The following is a 13,240-nucleotide window of genomic DNA, read 5'->3' on the forward strand; positions in this document are numbered from 1 at the left end:
AGGTTCTCCCTTACATAGCTCATTAACAAAAACAACAACAAGAACAAGAAAAGGCTGCATCTCTCTGGTGTAGCCCAAACATTTCTGGCAATGGCTGTACACAGTTATCCATGGAAACGAGAGAAGAACTTGGCAAGTTAAGAGGCTGAGAAGGACACTGGCAAAAAAGAGGGGTTGTCAAGCTTATTCTGTATATGCCCGAGAACAAAGCACAGAGACTGGACACTTACTGCTCAAAAACACCACCAAACAGAATTCAAGCTAATTAAGAGAAGCCTTAACCTCACCTAGTGACAGATTTAACGACTAATTCTCCAGTAGGCTAATATCAGTGCTATTGTTATGGTGCAAATAGCACTGATATTAGAGAGAAATGATTAGGGGACCCCCAGAGAATTATCCTGCCTAAGGCCACAAAAAGACTCAAACCTGGGCTTTTGGAAGCCAATCACACTGCTAAATAACAAAACCCTGTATTTGACACAGCTCCGAACCAACACATTGGCACTCAAACTGTAATCAAATGATAGTTTCTGTAAAAATATGTTCTATTCCCACTGAAGTCACGCTGTCTGTAACCTCAGGAATATCTTCCCAAATACAAGCTGTACTGTTAAAAACGAGAAGAACTAATGTTACATCAAGTTTCACGTCTTATTTCCTGTTTTATTTTGAAATTCTCACCTTTTCCGTCGTTTCAGTTCCTGTCCCAGTGTGTCTCCCACCCTTTGATCATCCACACCTGCTCCCAGTCAACTTACCTGCCCCTGGTGTTCCCTGTCAGTTCACCCAGTATATATACTCCGCTGTTCCCTCTGGTCCCTGCCAGACTGTCTTTGTTCTACCTCGTGCGTTCAACGCTTCCCAGCGTTCTCCTCGTGTATGTTTCAATGGTTTGTGACTCTGCCTTGTTTTTTGGTTCCTGGATTTTGCCCTACTCCCTGCCCATTAGTGTTTGCCTGTATCGGACTGACTACCTGTGTATGACCCCCTGGCTCTCCAGTGAAGACATTGCCTTTTTGAAATTTTCATCGACTCCTGTGAGTTTCTGTGCGTTTGAGTCTCTGTTATATCCAGAATCATTACAGAGGAGACGTTGCAGTGAATCCCACATAGTTCTCTACAACCTTGTTATCACCGCATCAGTTTCAAGGATGCCTGTAATGCTGCTCTCATTTATTTGGCACAGTGAGAAGTTTAAGCGTCCGTTACTGATAAAATGAAAATTGGGGAATTTTATTTGAAATGTGAGAGAACCATGGCAGTTAACTCAGCTGTTTGGAAGCACTGCCTTAACACTGCCCACCTGAAAGAAATACTGTAGATACTTTTCCATAGAGCACTTGGCCCCACAGTGCTCCAGTGCTTTTTCTTTCTTTTAATCTGTATTTTTCTTTTGTATTTTATTTCCTCTACCAGGTGTACAACTCTGCAACTGTCACGAATTATTTGTCTCTGTGCATCTGTACCTCTGTACCATTTGCACATGAATAAATACCTTGCTATACTACTACTAATACTATATCTCAATCTGCTACTGTTTCAGAAGTGCTAAGCCGTGTAACATAACACCTGTTTTTTTCCCACTGTACTTTCAAGAGCTGCAAGCTCTCGGTTTATAATAATTTCTTGGTTTCAGAGATCATAGAGCTTTGAGTCTATTGAGTCTCTTTAATGTGTCAAGAAACTAGTCCTCAGGTAAAACCACCCCAGGAGCACTTGGTTTCTGCAGTCGGATGTGTCACAGATCCTGTCAGAACAAGGAGTGTTGGATTAGTGAACAGATTATTCCTCACTTGCTTGTACCATTGTTCCAGATTGCTGAGAATGAGATACGGTATGCAGCCAGCAGGTAGAAATTCAGATCTATTGTCTCCAGGGCAAAGCCGTGCAGCAGAGACTAAGGCTGCTCACATCCTTAATGGGGTCAAAAGTTACATCTTTTTTGTAGGGCCCTCATCAGTTGGCTTGTTTTCCAAAAAATTTAGTTTTCCACACAATGTTTGCTGGAGATGAACTCATGCACACATTTTACCACTTGAGCCCAAATGCTCCTCAAAAGTAGTTTAGATGCCTTTGAGCAATGTAATGTGATTTGGCATTATTCCTTGGAAATTAAGAAAAAAAATCATGATATATTTCCCCTATACTGCACAGCCTTAATTCCATTTATAGTTTAGTAGTATTAGTCTGGAGTTTCAAAACATAAATTGCAAAAGCCGTCCTCTTTGATTAATAAGTGTCCAACCCTTACGTCTCAAGTGGAAAGCAAAATGCTGCATACTTATCAGCAGCTGTAAAATCAAATAATTATTATTTTCTTGTAGCATGCAATCTAATTTTATGTGACAACACCAGGTGGTTCCTCAAGCTTCACGTCAAATGCTGTATAAAGTGTTTGGGGCAACAGTGACCTATACGTCAGGGAAAATTTCTCACAACTGAGTTTTTCCACATTGAGACAGGGGCAAACATCAGATGAGCTGGCGTAGGCAGCTCACAGATGAGAATGCATTATCACAAAATTAGACTGTTGCAGAATAAGAACCACAAGTGCTCAGGCAGCCCCTCTCTGTACAAATAAACAAAATAAGAGCATACGTAGAAAGCTGCATATGTATTCCACAATTACACACACAGACAGCACATGAACAAATGCAAAAAACAACCCATGTCACCAGCAGTCGATGCAAATGCACAAAGAAAAGCACCAAATGCTGTATGTGTTTTTCTTGTTCTACACCTGGTGTTGTCCGTTTTTAAGAGGCAAGCTCTGCAAAAAATCTGCTGTGTGCAATAGAAAAAAGGGGACACTTGTTCTTTAAATTGAATTAAATCAAAGAGCAGAAGTCGAAACATTGGTGAGAGGCTTTTATTGTGTTTGTGCAACAAGCAGAACCAATCTGCCAAAGCTGCTTTTGTGTTTCCTTAGAAACTTCAGCTCAGGTTGTACTGTATGGTTGTACAGTAAATGTACATCTTGGGTACAAACTTCCTTGGCTAATGTTCTTCCACCCTTTTCGACTGTAAATTTAAGAGAACATTTTTTTTTTTTTTTTTTGTATTTTTTACCCTACTACCCAACTGTTCTTGAAATAGTTTAGGTTTATAATAGGATGTCAGTTAATGCAGTTTGCACAATTACCAACAAATTACCTTATCACCCCTGTTTGTTTGCTTGCCAGTCTTCGGTGTTTACTTGTTAGATTTGCGATATGCATCCTTCTACATCCTTCCTGAAATGTTCATCTTTTTCAGGTTGTCACTCAAACAGAGAAGAAAGGCAAACAAAAGTACTACTAATGGTCAGTGTTTATGTATTGTAATGCTATTTTAATGTGCTGTACATGTCCCAGTAACATATAACTAATATGGGCATCGTATTTGTATTCTTGTGGAGACATCCGTGGCAATTTTGCTATGAAGGTCGGTTGCTAATTGCTAGATTTTCTTAGTTTTTAACATAATGATATAATTATTATTGAATATAATGAACGGATCCCCGTGGACGTGCTAAGGTAAGGGTGTCGTCTCATTTCTGGTTGTCGGCTTTTGTGTGACTGGTAGCGAATTTTGCCTCTCTGCCTCTAACCAGTTAATTTTTCTATTTCCTTCATTACAGCAGCTAATTCCTGCTGTAGATTTTAACCTGCATTAGTTCTGCCTAAGCACCGTTAGCTCTCTCCTTCTTTAAGCGATTTTCTCACTACCTCACAGTTGTTTACACGCTATTCAGATCGGCCAGTTACTTTAGCTTAGCAATGGCTTCTTTCTGTCCTTCTTCCTTGTTCTCTCTTGCTGGGTGTGTCTTATGTTTACTTATTCCTCTGCCTCCTTTAGCGAAAATGGTACGTGTAATAAATGTAGTTTATCTGCAGCAATGGAGCTCCTGAGCAGCCGGGAAGCCAGGGCGGCTGGGTGACTGTCCGTAACGAGAAGCATAGCCCCAAGCAGAAGCCAATGGTTCACCATCGACCAGTTCATGTTTCAAAGCAGATACTCCTCACTCAGAGACACATGGGCTGCGAAACCCACTCTGGTTACTCGCAGCTCTATTTGGAGGAACGTGCAGGTAGCGACACCAGCGACCATAGTCAAATGTATTCCTGGGGCCAGAGTCGGCGACATAGAATTCAATTTGAAACTGCTGGCTAAGGATAAACATAAATACAGTAAGATTGTTCTTCACATAGGCGGTAACGACACCCAATTATGCCAATTAGAGGTCACAAAAATTAAGGTTGAGTCGGTGTGTACGTATGCGAAGACAATTCGGGACTCTGTAGTTTTCTCTGGGCCCCTCTCAAATCTGACCAGCTATGACATGTATAGCCAGATGTCATCATTAAACCGCTGGCTGTCGAGGTGGTGTCCAGCAGACGACGTGGGCTTTGTAGATAATTGGCGGACTTTTTGAGGAAGACCTGGTCTGATTAGGAGAGACTGCATACATCCCACTTTGGATGGAGCAGCTCTCATATCTAGAAATCTGACTGAGTTTATTAGTAGACCAAACCAGGACAACCCAGAGTTGAGAGCAGGAGGCAGAGTTGCAGTCTTGCACGCTTCTCTGTGCTTCCATTACAGCTGTAACTCACCCAGATCTCCATAGAGACTGTGTCTGCCCCCTGACGACCTATATTAATTAACTCAAAAATAAACAGAAGAGGAGTTGTACATAAAAGCCTAATAAAAATTAAGACCACCGCCGCAGAAGTACAACAAAATAAGAGAATTAAATATGGACTCTTAAACATTAGATCGCTCCCATCCAAAACTGTATTAGTAAACGATCTAATATCAGAGACTAAATATATCATATTGATATATTTAGTCTCACTGAAACCTGGCTGTATCGTGATGAATATGCTGCTGGACTACACGCCATTAGGCAACTATGTCTTATCTAGATGTCTATCTGATAGTGCTCTAGCTAAATTTAAGGAATTGATTCCATCAGCACTTAATTCACTGCCATATTACACTATAACAGAGGGTTCCAATGCTAACTTTAGTTTCTCCTTAATTGATCATCTTGTTGATAGTGCTGCAGGCTCAATCAGAATGACACTCGACTCTATTGCCCTTCCAGAAAAGAAGATCATTTAAAAAAAAAGGAGGTTAGCTCCATGGTTTAACTCCCAAACCCGCATATTGAAATTCTTTGATGAAGAAAATTCTAACTATTAGAGACAAAATTCACCACTTCCTACCCTCAACCGGCACCGATTTATCTTCAAACACAGGAACCTTTGAAACAGTTGTAAAACCTGATATATACTGAAACTGTTTTTCTCCCATCAACCTTCGCCAATTAAATTCAATAATGTCCTCATCTAAACCGTCAGCCTGTCTCTTAGACCCCATCCCAACTAGGCATCTTAAGGAAGTTTTATCCTTAGTGAGTACCTCTTTACTAGATATAATCAATATGTCTTTATTAACAGGCGATATACCGCAGTCGTTTAAAAGAGTCCTTTAACTAAACTACTTCTTAAAAGCCTACTCTTCATCCAGATGTTTCAGCCAACTATAGTCACATATCTAACCTTCCTTTTCTCTCTGAGATCCTTAAGAAACTGTTGCCAACCAGTTTTGTGACTTTTTACATAATAATAGTTTATTAGAAGATTTTCATTTGGGATTTAGAGTGCATCATAGCACAGAGACAGCAAAGGTGAGAGTTACAAATGATCTTCTAATTGCATCGGACAAAGGACTTGTCTCTGTACTTGTTTTGTTAGATCTTGGTGCTTCATTTGATACAATTGACCATCATATCCTATTAAAGACACTGGAACATTTAATTGCATTAACGGAACCACTCTAAGCTGGTTTAAGTCCTATTTATCAGTTTGATTTCAGTTTGTGCACGTTAACATACACATATAACATTGCAAGAATCAGGCACATCCTTTCTCAAAAAGATGCAGAAAGACTAGTCCATGATTTTGGTATTTCTAGGCTGGATTATTGCAATTTATTATCAGGTTGTCCCAACAAATCTCTGGAGACTCTCCATCTGATCCCGGATGCTGCAGCGTGAGTACTGACAGGAACTAAGACAAGAGATCAAACTTCTCCTGTGTTAGCTTCTCTGCATTGGCTCCCTGTAAAATCCAGAATAGAATTAAAAATCCTCCTCCTCACCTACAGAGCTGTTATTGGTCAGGCACCACCATATTTTAAAGAGCTCATTGTACCCTATGACCCCACTAGAACACTGCACTCCCAGAACGCAGGCTTACTTGTGGTTCCCAGGGTCTCCAAAAGTAGAATGGGAGGCAGAGCCTTCAGTTATCAGGCTCCTCTACTGTGGAACCATCTTCCAGTTTGGGTCACGGAGGCAGACACCCTCTCCACATTTAAGAGTAGGCTTAAAACCTTCCTTTTTGATAAAGCTTACAGTCAGGGCTGGCTCAGGCTTGTCTTGAAACCACGCCCTAGTTATGCTGCTATAGGCCCAGACTGCCGGGGGACCCGTGATGCACCACGCTCCTCTTCCTCTCCATCTGTACGGTCCATATCCCATCAGAATTCGTTACTAACTTGGCTTATTCTCTCTCCCGTAGTTTTGTGCTTTCTCGTCTCTCTCCTCTCTCCTCCTGTTGCTTTCTGGAGGTATTTCTGCCCCTGGTGCTAGAGAGTCTGGGTCTGGATTGCAAACCACCTACTGCCCCCATGATCCTGCTCAACACCCACTGCTTCATTTTTTTAAATTATCATTATTGTTATTGTATTTGGTTTTATTAGTATTATTATCCACCCTACTATTATAATTATTAGTTTTATTATTATTCAAATTATTATTATACAGCTTTATGTGGTACCTGTACCGTGCTATGTCCCAACCCCCTTCTCTCTCAACCCAGCCGGTCGGGGCAGACGCTGCCCAACATGAGCCGGGTTCTGTTCAAGGTTTGTACCTGTTAAAAGAGAGTTTTTCCTTTCTGCTGTCGGCAAGTGCTTGCTCAAAGGGGAATGTTGGGTCTCTGTAAATATAACTATAAAGGGTACGGTCTAGATCTGCTCCATATGAAAAATGCCCTGAGATAACCCCTGTTATTATTTGGCGCTATATAAATAAAATTGAATTGAATTGAATCAATAATCAAACATAATTTGTGGAAAATCTTGTCTTTTATATTCTAGATGGAGTTTCTTTTTTTTTTTTTAATTGTTTTCTATTTCTGCTAAAAATGATAGAGCATTCTAACCAGTACAAACAAGTTAATTAACTGCCTGGAGATTTTATGTTTACTTATTTTGCCCTAATTAGTTGAGCCAACTTTTCTACTGGCTGCCTTAATATTATGATATATATATATAAATAAATATGAGTTTTTAATACCCCACAGCGTGTTTTCTGCTATCATTTGGATCTGTGGGCAAAATATGCATTTAGTTGGCTGCGTGCCAGCCATTTAATAGTAATGACTACTGGATACTACTTCCTGCTTTTAAATCTCATGCTGAAGTAATAACTGAAAATTATGATGTCCTTTGGTTGATTTATAAAATACTGAAGTTCAGTGTACCATCTGACTTTTGATAATGAACATACCTTTGAGTACAATTCATGAGCTGTCGTATTGATGTGGTTTTGATACAATAAAAAAAGTAATTTCACAGTCAAGCAATGACTGATAGAAAAAAAAGGATTTCAGGGCGCTCTATATTATTTTATAAGACAACTGAGGCATCTCAAGGGCTCTCCTCTGCGGTGTAATGTGGGAGATGGGATTTTCTCACCCTCATCTTTCTCCTTGTGACTCCTTTTAAATAATTGAAAGCTGAGCAAAGCCAGGCAATTCTGTCCCACTGAATGAGAGAAAATTCTTCTGTGGGCTCCTGCAGTGAGACTGTAGGAAAAGCCAAAACAGCTTAGATTTGTAATATCTCTGCAGCTACGTGGCGCCTTGCCATTGTCGTATTGCTCATCCCCAGGGCTTTGCAAAGAGAAAGTCATTTCTGAGGCATTCAACTGGTTTCTGACATCTACTCCAAGGGATTTGGGTCTCGGAACAACTGGATTGATCACAGTCCCTTTTGTGTTCTTAAGTCTGTCTGAACATTTCTGCATTGGAACTTTAAGATATCAATTGATCTTCCTAAGTTACTGTGTCACACAGTTATTAACCTCTATAGAAAATGAGTAGCTGCCTCAGGAAACTGCTGCATGTAATAAAGCACCCTAATAAAGCAATAATTATGGTGTTGTCGAGAGTAAGTGATTTTAAATAAATCTGAATCCAAAATCAATCATTTTTTGAAGCAGCATGTAATTAAATTTAATCAATATGGAGTCCTTTCACTTCTATGCAAACACCTTATATGCACATCTAATATAGGGAGCACAATTGATCATAATGATGGGAGAATTTTTAATACAGCTCATCATTATTTTAATGAATTTTTGAATGTACGCGATTTTGAAAACATGCCTGTGATTAGGCACAGCTGTGTTTTAGGAATTATTTATTCATAGAATACAAGCCATCAGTGATTCAAGCAATTCCATCAACTGTTCAGGGGTTGTTTAGGCTGACTAACTACAGCATACAGTGTAGTCATATGTCTACAGTATATCATTGTCTAGTTGTTAATGGTCGAATGACCCAGTCTGAGTTTTTAAAGTGCTGGAGGAAAATTCATATAAGGTGAATTTTCTTAAATAACAACTGTAAACCCTTTATTTTCCTAGTTGACAGATAGCCAACACATACTGCAAAATCCAACTCAGCTACAGTTTTGGTTCATGCAATCAGAACATGAAGAATTGTTTGCAGTTAGGAGGGCGCTCTGTGTCTGAATTTTGATCCTATTCCCCTCAGGACCATTTGGACCTTCAGTGAGCAGCGAGCAAAGGCCAAGACACTCAAACATCACCAGCACAGCCTTTGAGGTGATTATTGCTCTTCCTGTCTACTCTGGGACTGTTATACACCTGGAAATGCTAGTGAACATCCAAGTCAGTCAATAACTTCTGATGATGAGTTACCTGGTAAAGAGATTGCTCTAATAGTGTTGAGACTTGGGAATTAGATAGCTTTGTGGTATTGCCTTAAGACACTGTGAGGTTAGCTAGGAAATGCATTGTACCCTTCCATTATATAGAATTTGCATGTCTTAAATGTATTACACGTATTGGGTTTATGAAAATATGGCCTTCATGGCCAAACAGGCCCAATTTATACCTAAAAGAAATGATCCCTGGGGCATTTGTTGTTTTTGATAATGAGATTCTGAATTGAAAGAAAAATATATCCCTCAATGTCAATCTCTAGGTTACAGGATGTACTATAGACTTTGTGAAAACAGTTGTGTAACAAAGGATGCTATTTAGCTGCATGATGGCAAGTGTTTTTGAACCTAGAAGTCAGAATATCTCAGCCACTGATGCATCAATTTTCACCATTCGTCTTTTAATCTGTCTCTTGAAAGCCCCCCCCAACGTTGTGTAACACTTAATTAGAGTACTGCTCCTTTAATATGAATACAAAAGGGCTATTTTGAGTAATAGCGTTACATACAGTAGGAATTTTACATTGTGCAAGAATATTAGATATCACAGACATAAAAATGTATGTTTACAAATTTAACATGAATCACAATCACATTAACAACAACTAACTGGATCATATTTTACAGGATGTAATTTTATTAGAGCAAAACTATGATAGACAATACCAAATGTTCCAACATTTCTGACTTCACTTCCACAAATCCTATCTTTTGTTGTGGTATTCATGTACAATATCATGAGCCTTTATCATCAGTGAGATAACACGATGGTGGGCCCTCTGGAAAACTACCCAGACAGACAAAAACACAATATCAGAAGGCAGATGGAGAAAAAAAATGAAAAATAAAACCCATACTCACAGATATCTTGGAACAATGCTGACAAATGGGGGCAGCAGCCTGGCTGTGCTGTTTTCATCAGATCACATTGTCTGTCTCGCAACGCCACCTGCCTCAGCTGCCCCATCAAATTTCAACAGCCCGCTGTCCTTGAGGCAAGTAGGCAGAAGCCAAATTATTTGCAGACTGGGTAGCCATTTCAAGGTGAAACAACAACGGAGCTCTCCATCATTTCACAGTGGCATATTGAGGCCTTATGCAAGGGAAGTGGAAATAGAACAGAATTATAGGATGGATCAGCCCTTTACCTCCCCACCTATTTACCTTGATAATAATTTCCCAGCTCACCTTGTTCATACATCTGCCTGCAAACAATCTGCTGTCTCCTAAAGGGAGCACAAATTATAGGGTCCGTATAGCCATTTGCCAGCAGTGATGCTGTTTTAGCAGCCTGCCAAAAAGATGGTTTTAATGGCAGACAGATGCAGTCTTTTGGCTTTCACATTTTTTCGAATTGGGAACTCATGACTCTTTCATGGGGTTGTTAAATAAATAAGGAGGGTAGATTGAGCCGCCTACAGAGACGTGGGCTGTGGCATATGGCCCAGGCAAAAATGGGCCTCGACAGATCGCCTTTTTTTGGACCCCATCCTGGTGCATGCTCGATAGCCACGAGCCGGCCAAGACCGTAAAACAATAGTAAAGCAGTCAAAAGCGAGTAACAGAGGGGAGTCAGGTGGCTTCTTTTTTAGCAGCAGGGCTCGGGGAGGTGTTTATTGACTATGCAGAACCGTCTGCTCAACATCAAAGCAACAGCTAAGTCCCCTCATGGGAGCCACACCAGACATAAACCCGTGAACCCAGAAGGATCAAAGTCTCACCCACTATTGAACTTAAAACATATTAAATAAATATGAATATTCTGAATATTCTGTCATACTTATAAATAGACAACCCACCACCAGAAAACCATCTTTCACACACATCATATGGTAATTACTCTGGATATTTCAGAAATGTATAGGGAGTTAATGCCCTTATTACTTTTTTCTGGGAAGTGAAATGATGCTTTACTCATTTCAGAAACGATCGTCTACAGTAGTGTGCAATTTTAACCTTCTTATATTTGCATGTGTGTGTTTAAAGGAAACTTCTTAACTTTTCGTACTTGCACACACTTCATGTTTACACCTGTTTTTGTATTCTGTACTTTACTGTGCAGTCCCAGTATCTACTGTTGAGTGAGGGTCCTGCTGTAAACAGAGGGTCATTTTCACCTTGGAATCATCCAGTAGAACGTACTCGAGGATGTGCAGTAAAAATTCACATGGGACTTTGGCCCTTATCAGTCGAGCAGTGTCCCAGCTAACAATGTTGTTTAGTAAAGCGGGCCTGATGCGGTCTGGCTTGTACGGTCTCTTAACTTTATCATTCAGTCAGCGGGATTCAGTAACAAAATCAGCTGTCATGTCCATTTTCCAAACAATCCTGAAAAGAGAAATTCAGTCAACAGCCTCCGGAAACTGACACACTGCTACTCACGCCTGAGCAAAGGATGTTGCTGCTTTGATTTTTGACTTTCACTGAATCAAGACGAGACACTACTATTTTGTGTTGTATGTCCAGTTTCCTCAGAAAAACTGTTCAGCACAGGTTTTATTTTCTTCAAACGAAAGGAGTTAGATGTGGTCTGCGTTGTTCACATGAAAGCTGAAATACTGAATTTGATGTGTGTTGAGATGTAGCCCACGTTTGTAAGGTTGCATCCGGTTGATTTCAAATACTGTTGAACTTAAGCCTTACTTTCCATCAGCTGTGGCCTTAAATGTACGCTACTTTTTTTTTTTCTTTTTTACCAAATACAAAGGACAAATTTAGCATAGATATCAGTGCTAAAACTAATGGGGTCTTTAGTTACATACAGTAACTGTTTCTTAGAATTAGTTTTCGGGGTAAAGTTATAGAATATTTTTGGACATAAACCTGTACCCTCTGTATTAAGTAATAACAGCCCCTCGACAGTCAGTCTGAGAACATCTGACACATTTAAATCTATTTACTTAATCCTTCTTTCCTTCCTTTTTTTTTTTAACAGTACATGAACTACTTAGCTTGAGATGAGTGAAAAAGCAAATTATGTAATCTGTAATATGTAATATCTTTATGGAAAGAGCCCAACAACATCTCATCGATTTAAACGTCCAAATATATGGCACCTTGCAAAATGAGATGATAATTATGGAACAGTTCCTGGCAAAAATACTGTACATCTAAATGCAAACAATTCAAACAGGGTCGTTTTTAATATGCCTCAGTTCTGTGATACACATTGTGCCAATCACAAAGTAATAATGTAACCCATCCACATAGAAAAGCAAAATGTTAAAAACAAGCAGCCATGTGTGACTTTTTGGGAAATTGCTGCTTTCAGATGTCAGCGTTAACACCATATTTTTTGACAATTGTTCGCTGCTGTAGCCTCCTTTGCCTTAATGATGCGTGAAAATGACTATCTGCAGCAGATGAAGTTTTACAACGGTGAAGCAATAAACTCTAAACAACCACACCACTCTAAGTTGAGCATGATATTTTCTATCCCTCTAAGCTGAATTCATCCAGTCACATCTTCATGCTGGTTTTTGACAGTAGTGTAACAGGCATTTCGGTATTAGTTTTTTACCTACTACATAAGACAGCATTGTGTGTAGGGGTTTGGAATTGGAAATGGCCTCGATCTTCATCACTCTACTGAAGCACCTGTAGAAGACAAATTACAGTATATTTGTGTAAATTGATGCTTGTCCTGCAATGTTCACGATTGTAACGCACTGAATGTGTTGGTGGCTCTTTCCAGTGCACATACCATTGAAAAAACACGAATTAATGGACCATAGTAGTAGTCTTGTATGCTTTAGCCCATTAACTATTAATTGGGGGTACTTTACATCACTACCACCTACTTTCCAAGCAGGTTTTCAGATTGATTTGGACTTGTATGGGCACTGGTATCATCATTTTAAAAGCTGAGAGCTTTTCAGTGAATATGTTTCGTGAATATTTCTCTTTAGTAGGGCGGCAGTTGGGAGCAGTTATCAAATAAGCTCAGGATAGAGGAAAGTTACGAGTTAAGTTATTGAATCCCCAACAATTGAATATGTATAAGCAGCATACAGTATATTATATATATGAATTGAAGTATTATACTGTGCTACAGCTATAATGTCAAGTATGTATTTACTGTTTATAAAACTGTTTATGGATGAATCATGGTTACAGTTGACAAAAAGGGTTGTTTCTGCATACCTACTTATAATGACATTATAGTATATAATAAAGTTTATACGCTGCTTGCCGAAAACATACAAACACGTAGATA

The sequence above is a fragment of the Xiphias gladius genome, chromosome 8 (genome assembly GCF_016859285.1).
Source record: "Xiphias gladius isolate SHS-SW01 ecotype Sanya breed wild chromosome 8, ASM1685928v1, whole genome shotgun sequence".
Lineage (NCBI taxonomy): Eukaryota > Metazoa > Chordata > Actinopteri > Istiophoriformes > Xiphiidae > Xiphias > Xiphias gladius.